Source organism: Schistocerca gregaria, chromosome 2 (genome assembly GCF_023897955.1).
Source record: "Schistocerca gregaria isolate iqSchGreg1 chromosome 2, iqSchGreg1.2, whole genome shotgun sequence".
NCBI lineage: Eukaryota > Metazoa > Arthropoda > Insecta > Orthoptera > Acrididae > Schistocerca > Schistocerca gregaria.
The window spans coordinates 978,911,555-978,924,095 of record NC_064921.1 but is presented as its reverse complement, the minus strand read 5'-3'; positions in this window follow the sequence as shown (position 1 = coordinate 978,924,095).

The following is a 12,541-nucleotide window of genomic DNA, read 5'->3' as shown; positions in this document are numbered from 1 at the left end:
CGTGAACATGTTCGGAACATTGATTTGGTGGCAGAAATGCACCTGGTGGCACTCTGACAGGCTGCGTGATCTTGTTCCTCTGACATACAATACTTTGCTTGACAAATATCTTGCAATCTGTGTGCATTACAAGTCAGACAAAACTTTTTTTGACCAATCTAATAGTGGCTTGTACTCCTGGATGTGCCAGATTGTATACTGATGCAGCTGCTTGTGCTCGGAAGTGTTGTGGCACAAATGGATGTGCTTTCAGTCCATACAGGTCATAATACGATTCAACATTTGCTTCAGGGATTGTGACACATTTTAACTTCAGTTGTCCCGGTTGTTGCAACATATCTTGTAAATTTTATCACATTGTTGGGCCTGTGCGAGGGCATCAAAATCAATGGTAGCTGCTATGCTTCAACATGTGAGCATGTGTCTGCTGGTGCATTCACAACCTCTACACATGATAGTGCATCTGCTGGTATGTTCAGCTTCTATTGTATATAAACAATGCAGCTGGTGAGTTGGATAATGTAATCTAAATGGTGTAGTTGACTTGAAAATGCTTTCTCTGGTTTTATGGCAAAAGTGTACGTTAGAGGCTTGTGACCTGTATAAATAGTGAATTGTCGGCCCTCTAGTAAATCCCTGAATTTCTTGTCTGCAGCGAAAGTTGCATACAGTTCAGGGTCATAGGTTGCCCAACATTGCTGTGAAGCTGACAACTTGTGACTGAAGAATGCTATGGCTGCCAACAATGCTCAACCCGTTGTTACAGTGTAGTTCCCAAGGTAGCAGATGAGGCATTGTCTATAAGTGCAAGTGGAGCCTGTGCCATGGGGTGTGCTAATTGTTCAGCCTCTGTAAGTTCTGTTTTTATGGCTTGAAAAGCATTGTCTTCCTCGCTTGTCCAATGCAACCTGTCGTTTGGCTTTGGTGTGACCTTAAGAAATTATCAATGCATAATTGTATACAGATCTTTGGTAAAAATTTATGCCCTCTACAAATCAGCATGGCTCTCCGATTGTAATGGGGTGAAAGTACTTGTTTCAGGCTTCCACTTTATCTTGTGGCGGTCAAACACCATGCACATCTACCATGTAACCCAGAAATTGCTCTTCCCTCACAACAAAAGTACACTTTGAAGGATTAATTACTAAACCTTGTGCGCTCAAACGATTAAATATCTGAGCCCGACGATGTAAATGTTCTTCTTGTTACAGACATCACCAAAATGTCATCAGTACACAATCTGGCACATGCAGGAGTACAAGCCACTATTACATTGGTCAAAATGTCAGTAGACGTGATAAGTGAAGTTATCTCATCCATGAAACACTGAAACCTCTGTGCCACACTGCACAGACCAAAAGGTATCCTAGTGAACTTGAATAGACCAAAACGTGTTGTGACTGTTGTCTCGGGAATATCTTCTATGGCAATGGGGCACTGATAATATGCCCGGACTAGAGCAGTAGTGGAAAATATAGTCTTACTATGAATGTTGGCAGAGGAGTCTTCTATATATGGCACAGGGTACCAATCCGGGATGTCCTCACACTGAGTTTCCATTAATCATCACACGGTGCCATCCATTCTTCTTCATAGGAACCACATGGACTGGGGCTGTGCAGCTGCTCCTCAAAACTCTGCAAATGACTATTTACAGCATGCTATGGAATTTCTGCTTCACCACTCACAATTCCTCTGGTGTCAAATGTCTAGGTCTAGTGAGAGATGGTGGACCTGGCATGGACAAAAATGTGATGCACTGCTGCGTGTTTAACCAGCAGGAGTGTAGGTAACTAATGCGACTTAAGGAAATTCTTTTAGTAATATTGTGTATAGTGTATCTCTTGCGACCGTATGTGCTGTCATTGGAGTAATGCTATGCACCTTCCCTGGAGTATTCAGATTCGTAGTGGAATTGATCCACATCATAAAAACATAAGAAACTGGCTCCTATGATATGCTGCAATATATCTGCTACTGTGAAGCATTACTAACAAAGAGATAGAGGGGCTGGCCAGTACTTACCTCAGCTCAGTACAGCCGATAGAAACACAAAAAACAACCGAAAATTTAAGTTCCTAGCTTTCGGAATAAATGTTCCTTCATTAGGGAGGAGAGAGGGGAAAGAAAGGGAAGAAGGGAAAGTGGATTTAGTTACTCACAACCCAGGTTATGAAGCAACAGGGAAAGGAAAACAGGGAGGGTAGCAAGGATGAAGGTATGGTTGTCAGAGGGAACCATGCCTCCATCCTTGCTATCCTCCCTGTTTTCCTTTCCCTGTTGCTTCATAACCTGGGTTGTGAGTAATTAAATCCACTTTCCCTTCTTCCCTTTCTTTCCCCTCTCTCCTCCCTGATGAAGGAAAATTTATTCCGAAAGCTAGGAACTTAAATTTTCGGTTGTTTTTTGTGTTTCTATCGGCTGTACTGAGCTGGGGTAAGTACTGGCCAGCCCCTCTATCTCTTTGTTAGTATTTCCTTCACATCTTTATATGAGATTTTCCATTAATTACTGTGAAGCATTACTCACATGTATGGCGCAGTCCAATGTTAAGTAACAATGTGACCTGCCCATATGTTTTAATCTTAGAGCTGTTAGCAGCAAGCAGACAAGAATCATCACAGTTGTGGCATGATACACAAGTTACTGGGTACAAAAACACTTCTGCCCATGTTATCTAGTTAAAATACTTTCATGCTGTGGTCTCTGTGACACAAAGTCGACATGAATTACTAGTATGAGCAGCTGCTGCTGGTGCAGTTTGCACTTCATATTTCCTCTTGTGTGGTGGTGTACACTTTCACGCTTCACTGGGGAATTTCTTGTGGTACCAGCATACATTCTGTGCCGATGGTGAGTGGTTACGACTTCTTGACAATAGATGGCTTGGTTGCTGAAATGTGCGTCCCATTTTTAATGCAGCTATTTGCATGGTAATCTCCACTAATTGCGACTACAGCGATGCTTGTGTCACTGCAGACATATTCCCTTGCCACAGTGTCAGTGCTGACACGTTTGTTGTAGAATACAGCTTGACCCGTGCACACTGCCAGAATTTTTTCAGTGTCTGCGGGTAATCGAGACAGCCAAATATTGCTTGCCATTATGCGCAAACGATGTAAAAGTTGTGACGGAGTTTGATCGTCGAGCTCCTCAGTCCTTAAAAGGCTTCTCCAGTCACTTCGGATCCAACTGTGACAGGCGTGACACTAGCATCTTCTTCATTGACATGTACCATTCAGCGTTGAGTGGTGCAGCAACGATGTCTTGCACCTTAGCAGCTGCATCTTCTTTTAGTGCTGTGACTACATAGCTATACCTCATTTTGTCTGCTGATATCTGTGCAAAGACGAGCTGGCTTTCAAGCTGTGCAAACTGCAACAGTATATGCGTTATCAGAATGGCTGGGGTTTAATTGTAACCCTATTAATCATGCTGCTCATAGCTGGCTAAAGGGTGACAGGCAGATTGTCCATTTTCATGTGAGAACAAGCATGGTGTGGCTGACGCAGAAGTAGTGAATGCCCACTTTATGATGCAGTGTGGAACGCTAAAGCTGGTGAGGTAATATTATTGTGTTATCATGTCAGTGTCACCACATGTCTGGGATCTAATAGAATTGAACATTTATTTCCAAATAAAACATGCCTTTAAAAGACAGCTTACAAACGTGGAAAGTTTAAGTTACTATAAAGAGAGGCACAGACTAGTCTATATATCTAGTCAAATAGTAACTATAATCACAAATACTAGTCACACAAAATGTTTATATGCCACTGTATACTCACGTTCGCAGGGACAGAACAAGATGTTACAAGACTAGAGTAAAATTCTTTGTTTGAGTATCAGTTTTTATCAGTCAAAATTACAAAAATTTAACTGAAAACTGTAAGAATAAAAAATTCCTGAAATTTTAGAAAATTTCCATTACTCCAGATGAAAAAATTCCCAGGTATTTCCCGGATGTCCCAAGGCTTATACACCCTGTAGAATGTTCTATGGCATGTGGCTACGTTGTTGAGAGCTTGTTGCCTAGCAATTGCCTTGTTGTATTCACCATTTTCCACTCAATTTTCATAAAATCTTTAATGATAAATTATAGTTATACCTTTTGAAAAATGGCTAATATTGACATTATATCTGACACAGGGCAAAGAATATTTGACTCTGCTAACATGAACAAAATGATTAATCAGAGAAATAATGCAGACAGCAAAAGTGAAGCCACATTCCAGGAGTGTGATAATATTTCACAAAGAAGTGATGAGCCAAATTTGGCAGAAAATTCTCTTGGAGCAAACGTTTCAGGAGATTCATGCGACAGGTGACACATTGTCACAATTACTGAGTGAAACTTTCTTTCTTCTTCTGAACAGTCTTGTCAAAGAGGCAGTACTGGGGTTGAGTGTTCCTGTTAGTTTGATGATTGAGAACCAAGCAACAGCCAATAATAATACCACATCACCAATGCAGGATGATGCATCCCTAACTGAAGCAAAGCAAGCAACATAAATTTGCTGCTTAAATATATGCAAACAATGCTAAGTCAACAAGGCATTATAGGTAAGCAGTTTGAACAAATGGATAACTTAAACAAATGCTTGATGAACAGCAGAAGGTTTTGAACAGATTAGACAGTCTTACAAAACAACAAAGTACTTTACAGAAACTTAATGATTGGACTGAGTTAGGAGCTTTTTATAGTAATACTACTCTCACTGAAAAGATACTACAACTACACTGAACTTGTATGAAAACTGAATAACTGACAGAGAAAGTAGAATTATTATGAAGTGGATAACAATATTAAGAACAGATACACGATCTGTTTAAAAAATTTTGGACCTTGTTCCTCAGAACTTTTCTACGGTTACCTTTTACTTATTATGTATGTTCTCCTTCAAAATACTCTCCTCCACAATTGATACACGCCACAATTGATACAACGCCGTTTCCACATCCGAAGCCTTGGATGCCTCTTGATGGATCATGTGGAAACATCATCTACACATTTTTCTTTTACCTTGTCCATTGTTGCTAATCTTCGTCCTCTCAACTGAGTTTTTAACTTTAGAAATAAAAAGTCTGCAGGAGCCAGGTCTGGAGAGTATGGAGAATGAGGCAGCACAGTGAGTTAGTTTTTTGTGAAATAATCACCCATCACAGTGATGAATGTACGGTTATGTAATTGTGATGCAAGAGCCACGAGTTGTCTCGACACATTTCAGGCCGTTTCCTTCTCACATTTTCTCGCAGCCTTCGCAACACATCCCGATAGTACTGTTGATTAACAGTTTGTCCCTGTGGCATGAATTTCGCTTACGGTCCTGACATGAGCACAGCCAGTAGACGTTGAAGGGCATCCTGAATGAGGGTCATCTTTTACTTCCATCCTACCATTTTTAAACCATGTGAACCACTCATAACACTGAGTATGGCTTAAGCATTCATCACTGTAGGTTTCCTGCATAATTTGGTGTGTCCCTGTAAATGTTTTCTTGGTTTTCGTGCATAATTTAATGCAGATGCATTGTTCCTCTAACTCTACCATCTTGAAATCCGGAAACTGTGTGATACAATGTTCTTCTCAATACAGCTATGAACCATAACTAACAAACATACAACAATGAAACTTCTGGCAGTTACACATTAAACACAGGTGTGTGCATGGACACCAACCGCATTTTGCTCCAACACACCTCTGGCATGAAATTACAAATGTTCTGGATTTTTTTTTGGACAGATCTCATTCATACAAAGTTAAGACTGGTGTGAAACCAATTCATCCAGCTCAAATGCAGTTGAACTTGGGAATATGCACAAAGATTTATCTCTTATGCAGGAAAGTCTTCATTCAACTTCACCAATATACTACAGTAGAGAAGGAGACAATGGCGAGTGTAATTATTTATGCATGCCGCCAGTTAGTCATATAGATTTACCAAATACCGCCACAATCGCTGGGGGCAGGACCCTTGACTTCTTCAGTGTTAGTCAATGAAAGTACACCCTGTGGTTTTTATAAGATCTTTTAATAATGTATTACTCCACAGCTGGACAGAAGATACATTATGTATTAGGCTTTATACTAGGTAATGCTTTACTGTGGCCAGCAGACACAGCTGAATGATGTCACACTTACATACAATTCGAACAAACTTTTCTTGGACAAATTCTAATCTAGTTCTGTCCAAGAGCATTTTCGTAGAGAGGTATTTAAGTCCTAATTTTTTAAGAGTAAGCAAGGGGGCTTACAAAAGTACTTAGAGCATTACATCCACAAAAAAGGATACTGGAGTACACCAATTACACATATTGGTGTCCTGCAAAATTCTGAAAGGAAAGTTACCACCTAACATTCGTTACTATGCCAGAAACAGATTTAGTATAGTTCCTTTCTGTACTTGATTCAATTGATGAGGAAGAGAAAGAACACAGTAATACTACAAATTTACATTCTGGTTCATTAAGTAATGGTCATTTGAATAATAGCAATAATAATAATAATAATAATAATAATAATAATAATTCTGACAGCAAGCACATGCCTACTTTGCATCACAATAACAGTCAACAAAACATGATGGGAGGAGATCAAATTCAAAACAAATACAAAATAAGAGCTTGCGGATGGGTAGTCAAAATGTTCATAACAACAACACGAATTGGCACAGCAGAGTAGACAATGTCAACATAGTCAAAGTAATGGAAAGTAGGTATGCTATTCTGCTGCCAGCAGAAAACCTGAATTGGCCTTGTTATGCCCTCCGGCAGACTGAAGGACAGAATGGGGACAGAAAATAGGAGCATACGCTGTTTTTACAATATGACCATGAACAAGATATTCATGATAAACTATGCTTCAAGGAGGCACCAAGTCAAGAAGTAACTGAAGAAATAGTAGAAGTGATTGACAAAGCTCACACAGAGAACATTCCTGTGATCATTGTTCTTGACTTGGGTGCCACCCCAAATTTCATATCTACAGGTTTATTTACTGAAATCAGTAAAATGATTTGCAGACCCACTTTTCCTGCACAAAATTGCCATACACTGATACAGTGGGCAGTATGATCACAAGGTGTTACTACAAGCTCACATACCTATTACATTTGATTGTATAACAGTGAAACGTTTTTTTCTAGTGGTAGATAAATTAGTTGTCAGCTGTATAGTGGGAATGGAGTTTTTCCAGCAACACGGAATGATAATAGATCTGTACAATGGCAAGTGCAAATTCTATGTTGGTAAAGAAGAAATTTCTTTGGATTTGGTCAGGCCTCGACTGAACCATAGTAAGTTTTGTCAGAAAGTGATTTTGTAGCTTATATATCCAGAAGTATTATTCACCCATGAGATACCCAGACACATTAGTGGATTTGCAGATTGACATTCAGGCCATAAAAGAGAAAATAATGGTATCTTCCTGTCTAACTGCAGCATATGAAGATGAATTATTTGAGTTATTATCACAATATTTGCCAGCGTTAGGCATGAGACCTGGGATTATTCGTGAATGTATGTCAAGATGGAAGTGTTTTCTCATTAGACCTTTTGTCACACATCTTATGCTATACCTTGCCAAAGAGGGAAGCTGTTGGAAGGGAAACAGAAAGAATGATAAAATGGAAAATAATTGAACCTTCACAATCTCTGTACTGCTGTGCACTACTTACAGCTGAAGACAATACTGCTTTGGGCCCAAAAATGTTAAGCTGACTAACAGCACATATAGATGAACTTTTAATTGTGACCATGTCCTGGAATGAACGTAAATTTGAATCAAACAAGCTTTAAAACAATGGTGCCTTAGTGCATAAGAATTCCACTTGGTTTTTGTCAATCCAATATGAAAAGAACTTTGAGGGAATAAAGGAAGCCTTAGTCAGTGTAAGCCTATGGCACCACCTGGACATGAATAAAATATTTTGTTAAGTCATGGGCATGTCTGTAGATGGAATGGCAGAATTTCTGTTTCAAATTAAAGATGTTAATGGAAGACCTACCACTTTTGCAATACGTTTTGTGAGCAGGATTCTCACACAGTGTGAATAACCAAATTCAGTGAAAGAGTTAGAAGCATTAGCAGCTGTTTGGGCTTTTTAGGAAATTTCAGTATTATCTGTGGGGTAAACACCCCAAAGTTCTCTGTGATCACTAAGTGTAGTCATTTCTTTTAACTTGTAAGCTGCTTCTTGCACAATTAGCACATCATCTCTCTTTCTTCAAGAGTTTAGTTTTGAAATTGTATTTGTAGATCGGGGACAGAATATTGTTGTAGACGTTCTTTCACACCTTCTGTGAGGTCTTAATGAGTTTGTGGAGCTCACTGAGCAAACATCTGACTTTTGGTTTTTACTTACACATGATGACACCTTCCATTCCTATTATTTAAAGTTGTTTACTGCCACGAGTCTTCTACAGGATGCTGATCCCCTGTGTAAAGTTGTAAAGCAGAAACTGCAACAAAATATTCCTGACTGACTACATACATACTACATCTAATAAAATGGAATATTGTTTCACCATGCACACCTGAATCTTCTCGGTGGTAATTATGAATACCCAAAACTTGTGTAAATGATTTCATTCATTAAGCGTATCATGCTTGGGGACATTGCAGAGTTCCCAAGTGCACTAACAAAATTGTAGTCTATTGTCATTTTCCTAAGGTGCGGTGTCCAGTTCGGTAGGTTCTGAAATCATGCACTGTTTGGCAGAAAGCAAAACACTTAAACCAATCTTGTCTGAATTACATCTGGTCATTCCTACAAAGCCTTTAGAATTAGTATTGCTGGATGTCAAGGGACCTTTTCCCCAGGCTAGATGTGGTGTCACTGACATTTTTACAAAATATTTTTGGCTGGATACTAAAAACAACTAAAACTGTCCAAACCAACCATGAAGACCCACCAGTACTGAATGGCTACGAGGTCATCTTCAGCCCACAGGCGTCACTTGATGCAGATATGGAGGGGCATGTGGTCAGCACACTGCTCTCCCGGCCGTATGTCAGCACACAAGACCAGAGCCACTACTTCTCAATCAAGTAGCTCTTCAGTTTGCCTCAGAGGGGCTGAGTGCACCCCACTTGCCAACAGCACTCGGCAGACTGGACAGTCACCAATTGAAGTGCTAGCCCAGCCCCACAGCACTTAACTTCGGTGATCTGACAGGAACCAGTGTTACCACTGTGGCAAGGCTGTTGGTTTGGCTGTATGCTACCAAGAACTTAAGATCAGCCACTAGCATGAAAAGGATTCTCCAAAATCTACTTGCCTAGAGGCGGCAAATCTGCCATTTTCGTAACAGACAATGATTCAAATTTCATAAGTGACAAGTGCAAACCTTCGTGAAAGACAAACAAGTAAAGCACATTCTAGTATCCTGTTTCCATATGGAAAGGATTTTCTAGGAATTCAGCAAGTTTATCTGGACACGCGTTCCTACAAAACAGACTAAGTGGGTAGAATATTTAGCTCCATTTGAGCAAACTTTAAATAATCTTTCACATTCATCCAAAAGATTTACTCCAACAGAATTGATGTTGTGTATGTAAGTGGTGGAGTGGATTACACCACTACCCAAAATTTCATCGAGGGGAAAAGCTCTGATAACTTAAGTGAAAACGTAAAATGGAAGAAAGTGTTCTATGACAAAATGCTAAAACACATAAGTGAATGTCAGATTGGATGGAAAGTTCTCTTTTAACCATAAATGGCAGTTACTGTAGTCAGGTGTGTATGAGATTGCCAATTTTTCCACATCTAGCATATTTAAATTCAGGAAAGATGTGAAGTTTAGTCCTGCAGAAAGACTTTAAAAAAATTGTACACTGAGCAGCAATGGAATGTAATCATTATTTTAGTTGAAATTTACAAGAAAAATATGATGAATGTACCCAATTTAGACACTGTAGATAGTTGTATTGAGGAAGTGGTCGAGAGAAATTTATTTTCTAGTGATATACACTGTAAAGAGATTATGAAGAGAAACCTAGACTATAAGAATTTCTACTATATATGAATTGCATCATAAATACCACATACAGTAAGCACTGGAAAATAATGTGTTATCATACTGCTCTGCCAACAGTATGTGCAGTCTGGTTTGACCTACAGGGAGACCATCACTTAGTAATTCATGTATTATGCAGTGGGAATGACACAAATGCACATCCTTTTACAATATGGAGGATTATTTATTGAAAGCAGTGATAGGAAGCAAGGTAGGACCCTACTATTCTAATGTATACGTACATGTCTTGAGGAGAGAAGTCATGAGGAGTAAAGAGGCACAAGTATCAAATACGGAAAATATGATGAGCAGTACTCCTATGTTTTCTCTAAGGAGTCAAATCGAATTATAAATTAAGTAAAAAAAAAGTTATGACCTAAAGATAGAGCTATGAACCACTCATTAGTTTATGCTTTAGTCAACTGCCAGAGGACTCCAGCACTGAGGAAGATTGATTCTCTCACATACACTTGGATGTGTGACATCTGACATTCTTACTTAAAAGAATAACTGTATAGTACAATGATGTAGACTACACAATTTTGTTACACAAGGCATGCATTTGTATGATAAATGAAAACCATGATGCAAAACACAATTCAAGCAAGATCATTATACAATAACTCAGTGTGAAGTGTGCGAATGATAATGTGAAATTGGTTACACAACGTTGCAAGGAAAATGGCTTAATGCACACTGTTATCTTAAGTATATTCATATGTTTTCCCCTACAGGTGCATATATATATATATATATATATATATATATATATATATATATATATATATATATATATATATATATATAAAAACAAAGATTCTAAGACTTACCAAGCGGGAAAGCGCCGGCAGACAGGCACATGAACAAAACACACACAGAATTGCTAGCTTTCGCAACCGATGGTTGCTTCTTCAGGAAGAAGAGGGAAAGACGAAAGGATGTGGGTTTTAAGGGAGAGGGTAAGGAGTCATTCCAATCCCGGGAGGAGAAAGACTTCCCTTGGGGGAAAAAAGGACAGATGTACACTCGCACACACACACACACATATCCATCTGCCATCTGGCAGATGGATATGTGTGTGTGTGTGTGTGTGGCAGCAAAGTAGCTGACAATGACTGAAGTACGGAGGATTTAAAATGCAGACTGGCAACAGCAAGAAAAGCTTTTCTGAAGAAGAGATTTTTGTTAACATCAAATATAGAGTTAAGTGTTGGGAACTCTTTTCTGTAGGTATACAAATACCACGTAGACATGTAAGGAAGTGAAACATGGATGATAAACTGTTTGGACAGTAAGAGAAGTGAAGCTTTTAAAACATGGAGCTACAGAAGAATGCTGAAGATTAGATGGATAGATCACATAACTAATGAGGTAATGAATATAATTGGGAGGAAAAGAAATCTGTGGCAAAACTTAAATAGAAGACATGATTGGTTGACACGACACACACTGAAATATCAAGTGTCAACCAATTTAGTTAGAGCTGAAGGGAAGAGTTGGGAGGTAAAAATTGCAGAGGGAGACCAATGGATGAATACAGTTAGCAGATTCAGAAAGATGAAAGTTGCAGTAGTTATTCGGAGATGAAGAGGCTTTTACAGGAGAGAGAAACGTGTAGAGCTGCAGCAAACCAGTGTTCAAGACTGAAGACCACCACCACCACCACCACCACCACCACAACACACACACACACACACACACACACACACACACAACCAACATAATTTGAATGGTAATTTAAATAGTTATTGAGTGTTTTTTATTGTTATTCACAATGTCTTTGAACTCTGATTGCTCTCCCAAGAAAGGTGTTTGTATAAATAAAAATGTTAGTAGAAAAAGGTAGGAGCGAGGTACTGGTAGAAGTAGAGCTGTGAGTACCGGGCGTGAGTCGTGCTTCGGTAGCTCAGATGGTAGAGCACTTGCCCAAAAATGTTAGTGATGCAAAATAAATGTGACGCATGGCAATGGAACTGATGAGTGATAAATTTGTGATTGCTTCTTTAAGATTTCTGTCAGCAACAAAAAACTAAGTACATACAATCTTACCTGACTGAGATGGAAGTAGTGTGTTTTGTGTCCTGTCTCTCTTTAACCTGCACTATAAACTTGTAAGTCATTGTAATCTCAGAAAAGATGAGTTAGATGGCACAAGGCAAATCACTGTTGGACATGCCACTATGTTCAGACACTTGCCCTTATTCCTGCTACCACCGGCAGCAATTCCCCACGTCACACCATTGGGAAGCAACAATTCCACTTGACTACATGATTATAAAACTATATGAATAACATAACAAAGTTAGAACACTGTCATTTAATAATAAAAGTAAAAGTGACTTCACCAAGAACCTCATGAAATTCAGTCACTGACTGCTCTGTAAAATAAAAATGAATAAAGAGAATCTTTCTTAATTGAATTAATGTGAAGATGGTAATAATACTGTATAGTTGCATTTCTTTTCTTTCCCCAACCTTTCTATACACTTTTCATATATTTTGTTGAAGTTAAATGTTTTTATTG